The sequence below is a fragment of the Pinus tabuliformis genome, chromosome 9, assembly GCF_031772625.1.
Source record: "Pinus tabuliformis cultivar Carrire ecotype Pingquan chromosome 9, CPIR1, whole genome shotgun sequence".
NCBI classification, from domain to species: domain Eukaryota; kingdom Viridiplantae; phylum Streptophyta; class Pinopsida; order Pinales; family Pinaceae; genus Pinus; species Pinus tabuliformis.
In genome coordinates this window covers 982,053,309-982,069,180 of record NC_142307.1, presented here as the reverse complement: position 1 = coordinate 982,069,180, position 15,872 = coordinate 982,053,309, and positions in this window count along the sequence as shown.

The window sequence follows — 15,872 nt, the reverse complement described above, 5'->3', positions numbered from 1 at the left end:
TATAAATTGTGTGGTTGGTACCCTTCATAATTGAATACATACGAACTTCAGGAGAAATTTAGTTGAAGACACCATAGGGGAATCTGTTCAAGTCACTTGTCAACGGTACCTGACCCAAAAAATATGTCTCCTAATAACAATGGCATGTCCTTGGTGAAAACCTATCTGAGGCACTAGGAACATGGGTTAACTTGTAAACCACCCTATGGTGAGCTAACCAACCAAAATTTGTAAAATTAGTGGTTTTCTTTCTTAATGAAATTAGCAAGTTATTACAAAAATCAGTTAAAAAATAGCAATAAATGTAACTGACGTAGTAGTTGGAGACCTAATAAAAGCCAAAAATCACAATCAAGCAGACCAAAGCAATAGAAATATGGAATAAGGAAATTATTTGTACAAACTCCTAAATAGGAAAAATGTAGACGACAAGAACGCGAACTGAAATTCAGAGAACATTATAAAGAATCCAACTCAGCTGAAAAATCAAGAAATCGACTCAAACAAGAAATGAATCATGTGATAGATCGTGGACATAAACAATACTTCGACAAAACAAAAAATAAGAATAAAGGCTTTGACCACGTGTTAGATGGAAGTGTCAAAAATAAATGCCAAGCATGTGACTCTGACAACACAGTATGCAAGAAATCAATCGTATACCAAAAATCATTTCAAGTCATTCCAAAATCATCTACCACTCTGCAAAGAAGGTGGAGATCAGATGGCATGCATGCGTCACATGATGTTGGTGAATCAACTCAAAATTAGACTTGACAGCTCATGGAAGAGGAAGCAAGTGAAATTGGTGGTGCATTAAATTCACAATCTATAAAAGCTTGTAACGCCTCAGGAGCGCTCAACATTTTCTAAAAATTTCATTAAGTCTCAATTGTGACCTTGACAACATCCCAAATATCCCATGACCTATGATTTCTAATTTTGAGTTGTTAGATTGCTTGAGAGATATATAGTTTCAGGACGATTTTGCAATGGCCAAGAGAAAAGTTTGTTTTGGAGAGGATGATGTTACAGTTGAACCGAGAACAAAATCAAGTTATGATCTTGCAGGGAAGATAGATTTGCAAGTATGAATGTATTATATAAAAAATGTGAAGATGGAAGAAACATCCTGGGAAAGGGATTATGAGTCATTTATTTGATGGGCTAAGAAAGACGGTCAGTGGAATCTAGACTCTAAGTGATTAAAGAAGGTAGGAATTCACAATTAATGGTGCTCCACTGATAGAAGACATGCATGGTATGAAGGAGGAAGTTGCTAAGTATTTAGTAAGTAGATACCATAGCAGAAAGCTATGGCTTGCTCATCCATAGTCAATCTCAGTGATTTCCTTGATTTGCATACAAGATTACCATATAAAGGTAAGAAAGTGCCCACTACTGTTGACTATAACAAATGGCTCAAAAAATAATCTAGAGGACTATCAGCAAAGAATTCATGAGGGTTAGTTATCAATCAAGTTCAGGACCCGTTGGATAGATGGACCTGCATGATTTTTTCTCTCTTCCTCACACCTTTTGGTAAGGCTTTTGATGTCAAATTAAATATGTTAGAAGAAATTGGTGAAATTGTGGCTTCTGGAAAGACATATAATTGGGAAGAATACCTTGCAGACCTCAAAAAGACCAATTGTAAAGACTTCCATAATTCCGGTAAACACAGTTGTTTCCCTTCTCTTCTTATTTGGTTATAAATGAAGTTTAGTCCACGAGTTGGGAAGATGGACTTTACTAAGAAAGATATGTCAATTAAGTATAATTTCATAAATTTTTCTCATGGTTAGTTGAGTAAACCCCAATCTCTGAGTCCTCAAGAGTTATTCAGAAATTGGTTTTTGCACATCAATTCATCCTCCAATAAGTGGAGCATCCCTCAGCATATTCGTCAAGCTCTATCACTAATTTCTCGTATTCAACTATGTTTAGCTAGAAATTAGTTTTTTCACATCAATTCATCCTCCAATAAGTGGAGAGTCCCTCAACATATTCGTCGAGCTCTACCACCTTTTTCTCATATTCAGCTATGCCCCTCAGGAGTTTCCCTATCATCCCACTTTCGAGCAAGTGTTTGATGAATTACGTTGAAATTCGAATACAAATTTCCCTATTTTGCTTGGAGTCCTAGAAGAAGTCGAAAAAATTATTACCCTGCTCTCTGATGGAGAGCAGGAGGAAGAGTCAGAAACTACATTATATCTGCAACCTTTTAAGGTTGATTTGTTAGTCCTAATGGTCAAATCCTCACAAAAGTATAGCCTAAAGGAGCCTCAGAGTCCTAAAGACATGACGCTCATCTTTAAGGAATTCATTGGAGAGAGGTACTATCAGAGATTCAGCTTCAAAACCCTCAGCACCAACAACATTTTAATGGAGTCATCTAACTTGTATTTGAGTCCACCAAAGCAAAAGGGAAGGAATCCAAGCGGCCTCCCAAAACAAAAATAACAATGTCATCTATATATGCATATATACAACATGTGGTGGAAACATCAAGGATTCTCTTAAGGAGAACATTCAACAAAATATGTAGGAAATATACGAAGCTTCATCTAGTCGAAGCTTTGTGCAGATTAGGTCTATTATCAATTACAAAAATGGGAGTTCTTCTGGCCAATGTCAGAACTAGTTGAAGTAGGTTGTAGGCTCACAAACCAATACTAAAGTGACTAATATTACTAAGGATACTCCATCGACTTCCCTGACTCAAATTAAAGAAGAGCATCACCAATTAGATGATGATGGGTTGGGTTAGCATATTTCTTAAGACAATTCATCACAATGCACTCAGTCAGATGATACATTCAAAATTCATAATGTGCAAACTCAGCAAACAATGATCGTGCCAATAGACTAGAAATAAGCAGTCCCAACTGATCATTCATCAACTATTACATGCACCAATCCATCGACTAATCCACCCATAAATCCATCAAGTAATCCATCAGCAAATCCATCATCCAATACAGTAGTCACTCAGCCTTCTTTGATTGAGCCAGCATCAACGAGCACTTGGGGCATTGGAATCAAGAAATAAATTGTTGATATTCGCACCAAGTATGTTGACCTAAAGCTTGCCAACAACGAGAAAATATTTGAATTTTGGAGCATATAGTAAAAGTAGCTAAGTAGAGATTGAAAAAGAGAAAGAAAAACACCACCAAGCTTCAATAGAAATAGGAACGATAAATATAGATTTTTCTTGAATGTTAGTGTCGGGAAGTAGAAAAAGTCAATATTAACATTCCATATGAAGTTGATGATCATCCCGTATCATCTGATCAACAAAAATGAGAACCTTACTACACAAATAATGGAATTACAAACTAGACCAATGGTGGTAGGAAATGAGAAATTTGTAGAAATACTTTAGACAACTCATAAGGAGTTCCTAGTAACTAAGCAGTTACTAGACAAACACTTGACACAAGAGTTTCCTTAACAACTACTCTTAATAATTGGTCACCTACCTAGCATCGACTCATAGTCATATCAGGTCATAGGAAACACTCATTCGTGACCTAGCCCGCAAGGGAAACAATGGATGCAAGAGCTAAATAGGCATTGGACAAGGAGATAGAATAGGAAATGAAACTTCAAGCCCAACTAATGCAACAAGAGTGTCAATGGATCATAGAAGGAAATAAATCACAGTTTGAAGCATCTAATGTGTTTGCCTTCCTGTAAAGTATACTCAATCAGGTTCAACAAATTGAGAAAATCAATCCTTTCCTCCAAATAGCATCATTGGAGACCTCGTTGGAAGAAAGAGTTCAAATTTTAGAATATATCATGGAAGCAAGTGCTCAAGTAAGGTTAACGTTTTGCAAATGGTCCATCTTTGATGAACACTTACAAATTTTTGCACCAGTTATTTATCAGATGGATTTTCTAAACATGTCACCATCACCGCTATTGTATTCTTCGTTGCCTCATCAACCACGAACTACCAATCCTCTCTTTGCACTAATTATTCGACATTTGATCAAGCTTCAGAACAACACTCCCACAAATTTGAAGTGGATCAAGTAGCACACTAGCATGCAAAGTTAATTCATCGAAATTTGTTCGAGCCCTCAAATGCACCTATCGAAGAAGCAGCATAAATTTTGTCCTAATTTATTTTTCAGTGTACTTTGTATAAAAATATTTTGTAAACTTTTTTAGCTCCAACAAAGCTAGCAATGAATGTATAATTTTTTTTTCATTTTTCTACTTCACTTCAAATCTCCCCTTCTTCAGGAAAAAGAAGGCTTTGAGGGTGGCAGAGATGTTGGATCATTCGACTAGCCCAGTTGAGTTGGATAAGTAGATAATGTAAATACATTTGTTAATATAAATAAGATTTGTTATGAGTCTAGTCGGGTAGTTAGACTATTGTAATTTTCCTCACATTGTATTAAATATTTGTCTATGTATTGATGTATTAGTTCGACTTGGTTATTAATAGACATAATATAAAGTGTGCTTATGTTGGTTCTCTACTACTTTTATCTATTTTTTTCCTTTATCTTATGTTATTTTCGATGTGAATGCTTGATGTATATTCTATTGGTAAATATTTACACTTTTCCCTAGATTACAACACCTAGTTTCTAAGAATTGGTATCAAAGCCAGCTCAGGTTCCTTTAGAATCAATTTAATAGTTTGAAGGAATATCAAGGACCATGACAAACCAAGATGGAGGATTTACCAATAGGGAACCTATGTTTAATGGAATAAACTATGTATTTTGGAAAGTAAGGATGAATACCTACATTTAATCACTTGGAGCTAATGTGTGGGATGTTGTGGAAAAAGAATATCAAAATCCTCTAGCAGTGATTACTAAAGATAAAAAGTTGGAGTTGACATGCCATGATAAATCCATGAATGCACTGCTTGATGGCCTACCTGAATCAAAACTTGTTAAAGTTACGGACTGCTCAATTTCAAAATCTATTTGGGACAACATGAGTAGTTTCTATGAAGGTGACAACAAGGTAAATAAAGCTTAGAATGCAAATTGAGTCTGTATGCATGATGATGAAGATATTGCAAACTATATCTTGAGAGTTGATGAGGTTGTGAGCATTATACAAGGCCTTGATGAGAAATTAGAAGAACCTGTAGTATTTTAAAAGTTGTTGAGATATCTCTCTGAGAAATTTATTCCCAAGGTATCAATCATTGAGGAGATGAAAGAATTGAAGACTCTCACTTTAGACCAACCAATTAGCACACTTACTGCTTATGAGATGAGAATTTTCAATGGCGGGCCTACAACAAAAGATTTAGCATTCAAATAGATAAGAATCCCGAGGAAGAGCATGATAATTCTTATTTGGATTCAAATGAAGAAGAATCCAAGTTCGTGGGGAATCTCAAGAGAGGCTTAGGCAAGTACAAAGGTAAGTTACCTTTTAAGTGATTTAATTCTGGTAAAGATGGTCATTGTGCTTCGAAGTGTCCTGAAAAGAAGAAAAAGGAATATTATCCCATAAAGAAGTTCAAGAAAGTGAAAAAGGAAAGGAAGAAGGATAAAAAGAAAAACTTCTAGACTCAGGATGTCATCTCCTCTTAAAGTGAAGGCAACCAATCCTCTGATGAGGATAAAGATGATGAAATCCCAAAAAGAATTCATTCGCATGGCTATAGATAATACAGAAGTTGATGCCATTAATTATAATGGAGAAAAGGCTAAGATATATTTAGAAGGATATTTGGTCAATACACTTGAAGAAATTGAAAGGCCGAGAAAGAAAAATAAAACCCAGAAAGAGTCACTTATCATGGACAAAGTTGAAGCGGTTGAACCTCTGCTACTACAAATTGAAGAAGGTAAGAAGATAAAAGAGACTTTAAACCAACAACTCATTGAGAAGAATCGAGCATGTGAGAGGCTTGAAAGAGAATTTTGTCTCCTAAGGAAAGAGTTGGAAAAGGAAAATACCCCATTGAGCTTTAATTAGAAGTTCGGAAAGGGGACAAAAACTATAAGTGAGATTCTAGAAGCACATAGAGTCTCCACTAATCAAATTGGTCTTGATTTGAGGTCGAGTATAGCTCAGTAGAAAAATAAAATGGAAAGAAGTTGATTACCTTCATGAAATTATCCAAACTTGGTGACAATGAAGCAACAAAATAAGGGTCAATGCAGTAGCAAAAAGATAAAGAGAGTGTGTAGCCTAATAACCAGTAGCAACAACGCAATAAGAGGATAAATTTTGCTCAACAAAAGAGCATCACTTGAGAGGCAAATAAAAATACACAAAGAGAAGTCTAGCCAATGTTTAGAAATTTATTTGCATCTAGTAATGCATACATATTTCGAATATATTTCTTTACATGCACAAATTACATACACAAAGCAATGAACTACACAGTGAATTTATCATACAAACAGCTAAGGTCAAGAAGAAGAAAATATCAACAATGTCAACAAATTAGACAGAGGATGAGGAGACCCAGGTATAACAATTACTTTTCTCCTTTCAATAATCTAATACAATGCTTAACTATCAAAAAATTGGGCATAGAATAGTTGAGTGCATATTCAAGAATAAAAGGCTTGATCTAGTTATTGAGCAAACCAACCAAGAGCCCAAAGTCTGGAAAGAAAGGGAAAATTTAGAGCAATACAATATTGTTTTATATTCACATAATGAAGGAAGTCATTGGTATGTGGGCAATGGGTAATATAGACACATGTCAGGAGACAGAAGTAATATTTGACATGGAAACCAGTTGAGAAATGCAATGCGAACTTTGGTAATAATGCACCTAGTAAGATTGTTGCAAAGGAATTATCAATCTGTCAAATGGAAGAGGTAAATCCAAGAATGTCTTATTTATTGATGGGATGAGCATAATCTACTTAGTGTGTCCCATATGTGTGACCAAGGTTATGATGTGAATTTCAAGACCAAGAATTGTCAAATCAAGTCTGCAGGCACTTGTGAAGTTGTAGTTGAAGTTGTGAGAACAGATAACAATGTATATGTTCTGAAAGAGAAGAGAGAGAGGTGTTTCTTGTTAAATATTGATGAGAAATGGTTTTGGCACAAGAGACTTGGATGTCTAAATTTTGATTAGATAGTCGAATTGGGCAAAAAGAATGCAGTCAAGGACCTATAAAAGCTATCAAAGCTTGATAATGCTATTTGCAAGTCTTGTTAGTTGGGTAAGCAAGCTCGAGTACCATGCAATACCAAGGATATCTCATCAACTAAGACATTGAAGCTATTTCATATGGACTTATGTGGCCCAACAAGAATGAAAACACCCACAAGTGATGTAGATGATCGAAAAAGAACTAGTGGTGGTTCTTTCTTTCTTGAAGCCTATGTCTAGTTTCATGGTTGAGCAAGAAGCAAACTTCAATCTCACTATATACCGCTAAACAAAAATATATAGCAACAACTTATTGTTGCATTCAACTCTTATGGATGAAGAAAACTTTGCAATATGTACAAGTACTTTATGATCAGCCTATTCCTATTATCTGTGACAATACAAGTTCCATTAGCATGTCAAAGAATCTTATCTTTCACTCAAAGACAAAGTGTATTCCAATCAAGTACCACTTCTTGAGAGAGCAAGTTGCAGATCAAATAGTCAAGCTGGAGTATGTATCTACAAAATAACAGGTAGTTAATATTTTCACCAAACCTCTCCTAAGAGATCAATTTGAGCATTTAAGGCAGATACTAGGAGTAGTTCCTCTTGCCTCCCTCCACTAGATCCTCCTCAAGAGGAATAAAGGCAGCCATCAAAAATTCAATATATCGAATAAATCTACCAGGTCCGCAAGATCAACCAGACAAGGGAATATTATTGACAGGGGGAGCCCATTAGTATATTTTCCATTGATTTCAAAGGGGGATTAGTATTGGTGATCAAAAAACAGAAGAATGACTTCAAACAAAGGGGGAGAAGTATGCTAATCAAATCAAATATGGAGAATAACTTTAGACTAAGGGGAGATGTCCTAAAAGGAGTAGTACTCCACAGTAGGTTAGAAGTGCATTTCAGGGGGAGTAGCTTGCAAAGGAGGAGAAGATGATGATGTAAACTTTGTTTCTTTATGGTATTGATTCTATTTGATCAAAGTGTTTCCATCAATGCCAGAGGAGGAGAATGTTAAAAAATGTGTTTTCATTGATGGAAAAGGCGATTAGGATGAAGGAAGTAGAAGAGAAGATTACAAGAAGAATGAAGAATAACCCAAATAATGGTAAAGGAAAAGTTGGTGACGATGCAAATACTTTGAAGTCTTTTCTATCTCATAATATCTCTTCAAACACAGTTGAGGCCCACTTAGATGGATAGAGCTCTTAAAGATATTTCCATTGGTATATGGAAGTTCAAGAATGGCCTCTTGGATCACAATTTATTTCTAGTGAAGTTTAGTACTCCCAAATTCAAAGTTGCGGAGTTGACTCAATGGTGGAGGACCGATTGGAGCAAGCTATGTTTGGTAGTATTACCAAATGTGGTGGAACTGGTTGGTGGAGTAGTTATCTAAAGGATTGGGAAAATGTGGTAGACAATGAAGTGGCAGAAAGCATTTTCATTAGCTCATGGTGGAGCCCTTATATAACACGTAATATCGGTAGGAGTCTTCCCTAGAAGGTTTCGAAAGTGTGTGCGGGTGTTGAAGCCCGGGATGATTCTAACCCGAACCAAGAGGTCCTTCCCTAGAAGGTAAATGTGCATTGAAATTTATAATGATCTGGGATAATTAAGATTCGGGTAGTTGTGGCAGTCATAAATGTATAAAAGGGCTTGAACCCGATGCTTTTTATTAAACAATTTAACAAAGAAATTCGTTGCGAAACACAAAGGCCCACGAACCTTTTCTCTCTCCTCTCTAGAGGATGTGTGGTAGCATTTTATTGGCCCATGATGACATCAACGTGATGTCAGTACAAAGGACACATAGCATGCAAATTCAACAGTTTTGGGTAACCTAGTGGGCCAAATCTGAGTGATACGTGTCACCACTCAGATAGCACCATGTATTTTTGGTGACATCAACATGACGACAGCCTAGGAAGGCAAATACCAGAAGGAAAATACCAAAAGGTAAAACTTTCAAGGTAAATCCCAAAAGGATTAACCCTAGAGGAAAAAAATGTGCACGAATGAGTGAGATCGGGCTAACGGGCTCGGGAGACAGAGTCTTTGCCGATAGGTAACAGTTCTGTCAAATGATGGAAAATTGTGCCCAGGCCATGGTTCTTGTGGCATTTTTACGTGTTTTAGTGACCAAAGGCATGTAGTGCTTCCACTATTACATTATCCCTTGGGCATATAAAATAAAAGAGAACATGGTGGTTAATTTGGCAACATTTTTATTTAAATGCCTTCGGGCTTTGGCATGGGTGAGTTAGTAGCTTGGATTTTGGAAGTTATGTCAAATAGAACAGTAGAGTGAAAAAATTATAAAAATAAAGGCATGAACAAGTTAGAGTTCGAATTAGTGGCATGATAGTTTTAGAGGTAAATATAGCAGTTGAACTAAAATTGGTGTTGGCCAAATTTAGAATAACCTCAGCTAAATCCTGATAAAAATTCCAAAATAGAAAATTTGAGCAGTTCAACTCAGAATTTCTCAAAAAAAAAAAAAACAAGTTGAGTTAGAATACTTGGATATCATATGCAAATGACTCAATTTTAGCAAGACAAAGGCAAAATTGAAGGATTCATGCAAGCAGTCAAAAGCGAGATAACTAAAATTCCAATCCAAAAATATTAGTCCAAAAAATCTTTATAAGCATAAATGAATTTGCAAGATTAGGGTCGGAGGTGTGGAATTGTGTTGGTAAGATGGATTGATGTTGTTAGTGAGTATGGTGAATTTTTCAATAATAAGAGATTGTTGAAGGTGTTTGTAATGGTGGTTTTGGTGAGTGTTTGTGAGACAAATTGATTTATGTTGTAAAATGGAATGGCTTCATGATTTGAGTATGAAAATTGTATAAAAGATGAATCATTGAGGCCATGCAAGTTGCAACTTGTAAATTAGGGGTTGTAGCTCCTTCTAGTAGTTGCTAGTAAATACTTAGGGGTTGAAGCTTGTTTCAGTGGTAGTTGATAAAATTAGGGTTTATAGCTCCTTTTAGTTATCGCTGAAAAATCAAGGAGTAGTTGCTTCATGTTGGTTGTAGCTAGAGCATTTTGTAACAGCCAATAGTAGCTTTCCTTGTGAAGTAATTTTAAGAATCTATGTGTTCTCATTGTGAGACATGCTTTTATGAATTAATTGCTAGAAATTTTATTGGTTTCCTAGTACCATAACAAGTGGAAGAATATTGTTAAAATTCCTACAATACTAATTCACCCCCCTCTTAGTATTGTCATAGTTTCTAACACCAATAAACCAAATATTGGTTTTGGAGTCATGCAGTGCTACCCCAATTGAAGTAATAAACACATACAAGCATTCTAAAGTTCCTTGAATTGAATCATGAAAGTCATAGATGTAGATGAGAGTCTTCTACAATGTGATTATTGATCATTTTCTCTCCCTTAGATATGAAACACTTTTTATATGGCTTCGAATCCTAGCAAGATGAACAAGATATTCCAGATCCTATCCAACAAAAACATATAGATAGGGTGTAAAAGGGAACCCTTTTTCTAATAGATTTATGTAAAGTAATTTTATCCAATAGTATACCATTCATAGAAACAAAAGTTAAAGCATTGGAAAAATGGGGCTCCTTAATAGAAACAAATATGTAACTAAATCCTACTTGGGACATACATGTGATATAATCTTGATTTGTCATATCACATGCCTTATCAAAATCATTTTGTAGTTGGGAAAGAGTCTCTTGACCAATTTCCTCAAACCACTCTATATTCTCCAAGGCTGTGAAAACTATGTCCATAATGTATCTGCGCTACATAAAAATTATATTTACTCAATGTGAACATTATGAATTATGATCTAGGAGATCCTTGTGACAAGTACCTTAGCTAAAATATTATATGGCACATTTATCAAGTAGATGAGACACCAAGAATTGATAGTGTCTCTTGCTAATTTTTTGGGAATAAGTTTGATCAACCATTAATTTTGATATTTTCCCAGTTTCTCTTGACTAAATATTCCCCTATCCATTCCACTATAAAACATGTCCAATCACCTTTCGCATCTTTTTAAAAAGCTCGTAAGGAAGAGCATCTAATATAAGATATTTTCCTTTTTCATCTTGTTTTACACTTTAAAACATTCTAATTTAATGATTTCAAGTCCAAGGAGAGGAGAATTCTAAACATTATACGAATTGGAATTTTTCCCACAATCATCACCAAAATGCTACTATATAATTATGGGTCAAATTGAAATTTTTCATTGCTGAAATTGCATGTTTGAATGTGTAAATGTATTCAATACCCTTAAAAATCCCTATTACACCATAATTGTCTAATCTCAACAATTGATTTGTATGATTCCATCAATTCATCTAAATTTTTAGCTAGCTTTTAGAAAAACATGGTTAGAAAAATATGGCCATAAAATGTCCAAATCATAGCATGTGTTTTAGATTTACTTCTTAGATAGGGAAGTAGTTCAAGATATTTTTGAAGAATATTTCTAATTTTGAAAAGTAATTCTATATTGTAATTCACTTTAGTGAAAAATGAAGTCTTAAATCTAGATGTTAATTCTAAAAAAGGTGTGTGTGGGTGGGTGGGTGGGTGGGTGTGCGTGTTATTTTATTTATACGTTAATTAAATTCAACAATTTACTTATTCAATTGAGTTCATAAGGATGTTAATCATCTAGGCTTGCAAAAAAATTAGATGGAATTATAGATAATATATGTGGTTGAGGTTCTCAAGTATTTGCAACAGTAAATCAAATATTGAAAAGAAAGACCAATAATTAGAGGGTTTCAAAACTTGTTTTAAAGAATTGTTTCCATATTTGAGAACTTTTGCAGTTGACCTCAAAGATGGCATCAACTAGCCTTATATTTGAGGACAGGTTAGATGGTGCCTTAAAATTCTTGTCATGCAAGGTGAGGGTTACACTCTTACTAAAAGAGAATTATATATGGGATATTATCAAGGAGATTGCGCCTTCACCTATATATATATATATATATATATATATATATATATATATATATATATATATATATATATATATATATATATAGTTAGTATTTCAATAAAAGAGGGAAGTGAATACCAAGTAGATGATCTAAGGATCATTTGTTCCCTCACGTATCTAAGAATAAAATAGAAAAGGAGATGATTGATTCTATATTAATTCTCTACTAGAATGAGAACATAAACATAAATACGATCTTGTGGAAAAAATGCATATCCATTGAGATGACTAGATTAGACTCAATGACGAGTTACATATGAATATCACACAAATTCATGATCAACTTAGTACAACAGTTAGAGAGAATCCTGTAGATGCAAATCTAGTGAACATGGTGTTGAATGGATTCTCAATGTCAAGGGAACCATTTATCAAAGGTATTTGTGCTCATGAGAACCATGCTAACTTTTAAACGTTATGTAATGATTGTATGCAAGAAAATACTCAAATGGAATCAAAGGCCAACAAGATGGGTGGTGATAAGAAATCTCTATTTGGTCAACGTAATAAGGGTGGAGGTAAATGACCTGGAAAGGGTAAGGGAAAGAGTGAGGAATCTACCTATCAATGAAAAAAATAAGAAGTTGAGTAAAATCCATTGCTTCATTTACATAAGTACTTAATATGAATCAAAATTTCTAGAGAAGAAAGGTAAAGGGAGGCAATAATGAAAGCAAGCAGTAGCCTCTACAAAAACTTAGATAACTTAATTTTTGTTAAGTTTTAAAAACATTTCTTGTCGATATATTTCCTTTCTACCAACATGATTCTCTTTAATACATGGTATATGGACAATGGTGAATATCAATATATGATATCAACTCCATAGTTGTTTTATATTCTGAATAAGGACTCAAAGAGTATAGGTTGAGCTTGGTGATGATGCCAAGTACCTAGCAACAACATTTGGTAGTATTCCCTTCCAAATCGAGTCAATTAATTATTTATATTTTGATGATGTCTTCTTTGTAATAGGAGTTTGAAGTAATTTTCTTTCAATTTTGACTATGGAGAATAAAGAATTTTTAGTGGATTTCAAGAACTAGCAAGTCCTCATTAGACCAACGGAATCTATCCTATATACAACTCAAGTAATAGGCATTACATAATGTATATTTGTAAAAGTTGAGGATGAATATGTTTGATCCTTGGTGCATAGTAGTGATAGCTTATGAAAGTTTTGGCACAAGAAGATGAGGCACCTAAATAATAGGAAATTTCCCATTTTGTGGGTGATAATCAAAGGCCTTTCAAAGCTCAATATTGAATATCATAACGTAAGCGAAGTTTTCACTCTTGGAAAGCATGCCAATGATACTTTCCCAAGAAATTAGAATAGGTCTAAACATATGTTAGACCTAATACATTCATTTATTTGTGGATTGATGTTAGTATAATCAATTATACGAAGCATGTATTATGACTCCTTCATTGATGAATTCTCTCAGGAGATGTGGATCTACTTCTTAAAGACCAAGGTTTAGACCTTTAGTGAGTTTTAGGTGTTCAAATCTCTAGGTGAAAACCAAACAAGGAAGGCGATCAAAGTATTTAAATTCGAAAATGGGGGAGCATATACATCCAATTAGTTTGAGGGTGTCTACAAGGAGGTAAGAATCAAGAGGGAGATAATAGGATGCTAGGGCCATGGTTTACCAACGTTTTTATGGACTAAGGCATGCAACATATCAATCTACATATAAAACCAATGTCGTAACATGATCTTGGAAGACAAGACACCATAAGAGACATTCATCGGATTGCATCCAAAGGTGAGTCATGTTTGCAGCATTGGATGCCTATTTTATATCCATGTACCAATGGAGAAGAGGACCAAGTTGGAGGTCTAAAATAGGAAGGGTGTATTTTTTTTGTTATAATAAGATTTCAAAGGCTTATAGGGTCTATATTACATAGAAAAGAAACATAATAGTGAGTAAATTTGTAAATTTTGAGGAATACTTTACATCCATTAAGTATCATGAGCCTATTCCAATAACAAAATATGAAGAGCATGAAACTTCAAAGGTTAACTAGGGTTAGTAATGATTTCTAGAGTAGTACAAGGACATTCAATTGAATATGGAGAGGAAATATCCTATTAAGGAACCTTAATGGTTCACTAAAGCAATGAGGGATACTTAGGGATGTTGAGGCTCCTAAGAGCACATTTACAAAGAGTAGAACTCTAAAGAAATTTCAAGATACATGGCATTGATGAGCAACATTCTGGATTCTAAGTCTTCCAATAGGTATAGTGAGATGCCATGTTGAAGGAGTAAACCTCTATCGTGAAGAATGATGTTTGGTACATAGTGATAAGACTAGAGGGGAAGTCACTGGTGAGTTCTAATTGGCTCTACAAGATCAACCATGTTACTAATGGCAACATTGAGAAGTTTAAATTAAGGTTTTTGGTGAGTCTAGGGCTCTCCCAAAAAGAGGGAGTAACTTTATGAGGAGACATGTGCTTTAATTTTAACATACACTTCCAATAGAATGTTTGTCTTTTTTTTAATTTCTGGAATGAAGGATACATCAAATGGATGTGAAAATGGACTTCCTTAATTGGATCATTGAGCAATAAGTGTACATAGAGAATCCTTCAGGATTTGTTGAAAATTGAAAATGAGTCCCATGTGTGCAGGCTTAATAAATTCTTGCATTGACTCAAACAGACATCAAGAGCATGGTATTCTAGGATTAATGTGTATCTACAAAGTATGGAATTCACCAAATGTGACGAGAATACTAACCTACATTATATATTTGTTGGAAATGGTCTACACATTTTAATGTTGTATGTAAAGGACTTGATTTTGACAAGTGTAAAGAAATCATTGCAATGTGCAAAGTAGATATGGAAACTAAGTTTAAGATGAAGGTCATTAGAATGATGCATTACTTCTTAGGGTTAGAGGTTTGGCAAATACTAAGGGATATTTTCCTTGTCAAAGTATGCAATTCAAAATTTGAAGACGTTTTGAATTAAATATTAGAAACCTTTGGCCACATCCAAGATAATTAATATGAAGAAGGTGACAACTTTATATTCAAAGTTGGTGGATCCCATGATGTTCAATAAATTGTTAGGTTCTTTAATGTACTTGTTGAAAACTAGGCTAGATATATGTTTTTATAATAAACATCTTAAGTTAGTGCATGGTGAATCTAAGGCATTAGCATTGGATAGCAACAAAACATGTGCTTAGATATTTTAGGGGAATACGAGAGTATGGTATGAGATATATTGGAGAGGATGAATTGATGTTGGAATGATATTTAGACTTATATTGGATAAGTAGTGTAGTGGAAAAGTTGATCACCTCAGGTTGTTGCTTTAGCTTAGCACAAGCAATGATATCTTTGTTCACTGAGAAGATGACTTCCATATCACATGACATAATAGAGGTAGAGTACATAGTAATGAATACTACTAGTTATGAGGCCATCTAACTTCACAACATACTTGAATGATTGTTGGATCAATAGTTGGAACTGATAATCATTTATTTTGATAATTAAATTTGTGCCAAATCTTTAAGAATACATTATTTCATGACAATTCCAAGCTAGATATCAAATATCACTTCATATGAAATAATATTCTGAAGGGAGTGGTGAAGCTCCAATTTATTCCCACATATCAATAGTTGGTTAGTACTCTAACCAAGCCCTTAAATGAAAGGAAGTTTGAGGAATTTAGAGAAAAAAATTGCGTTGTTGTGGAATTCCTTCCTTGCT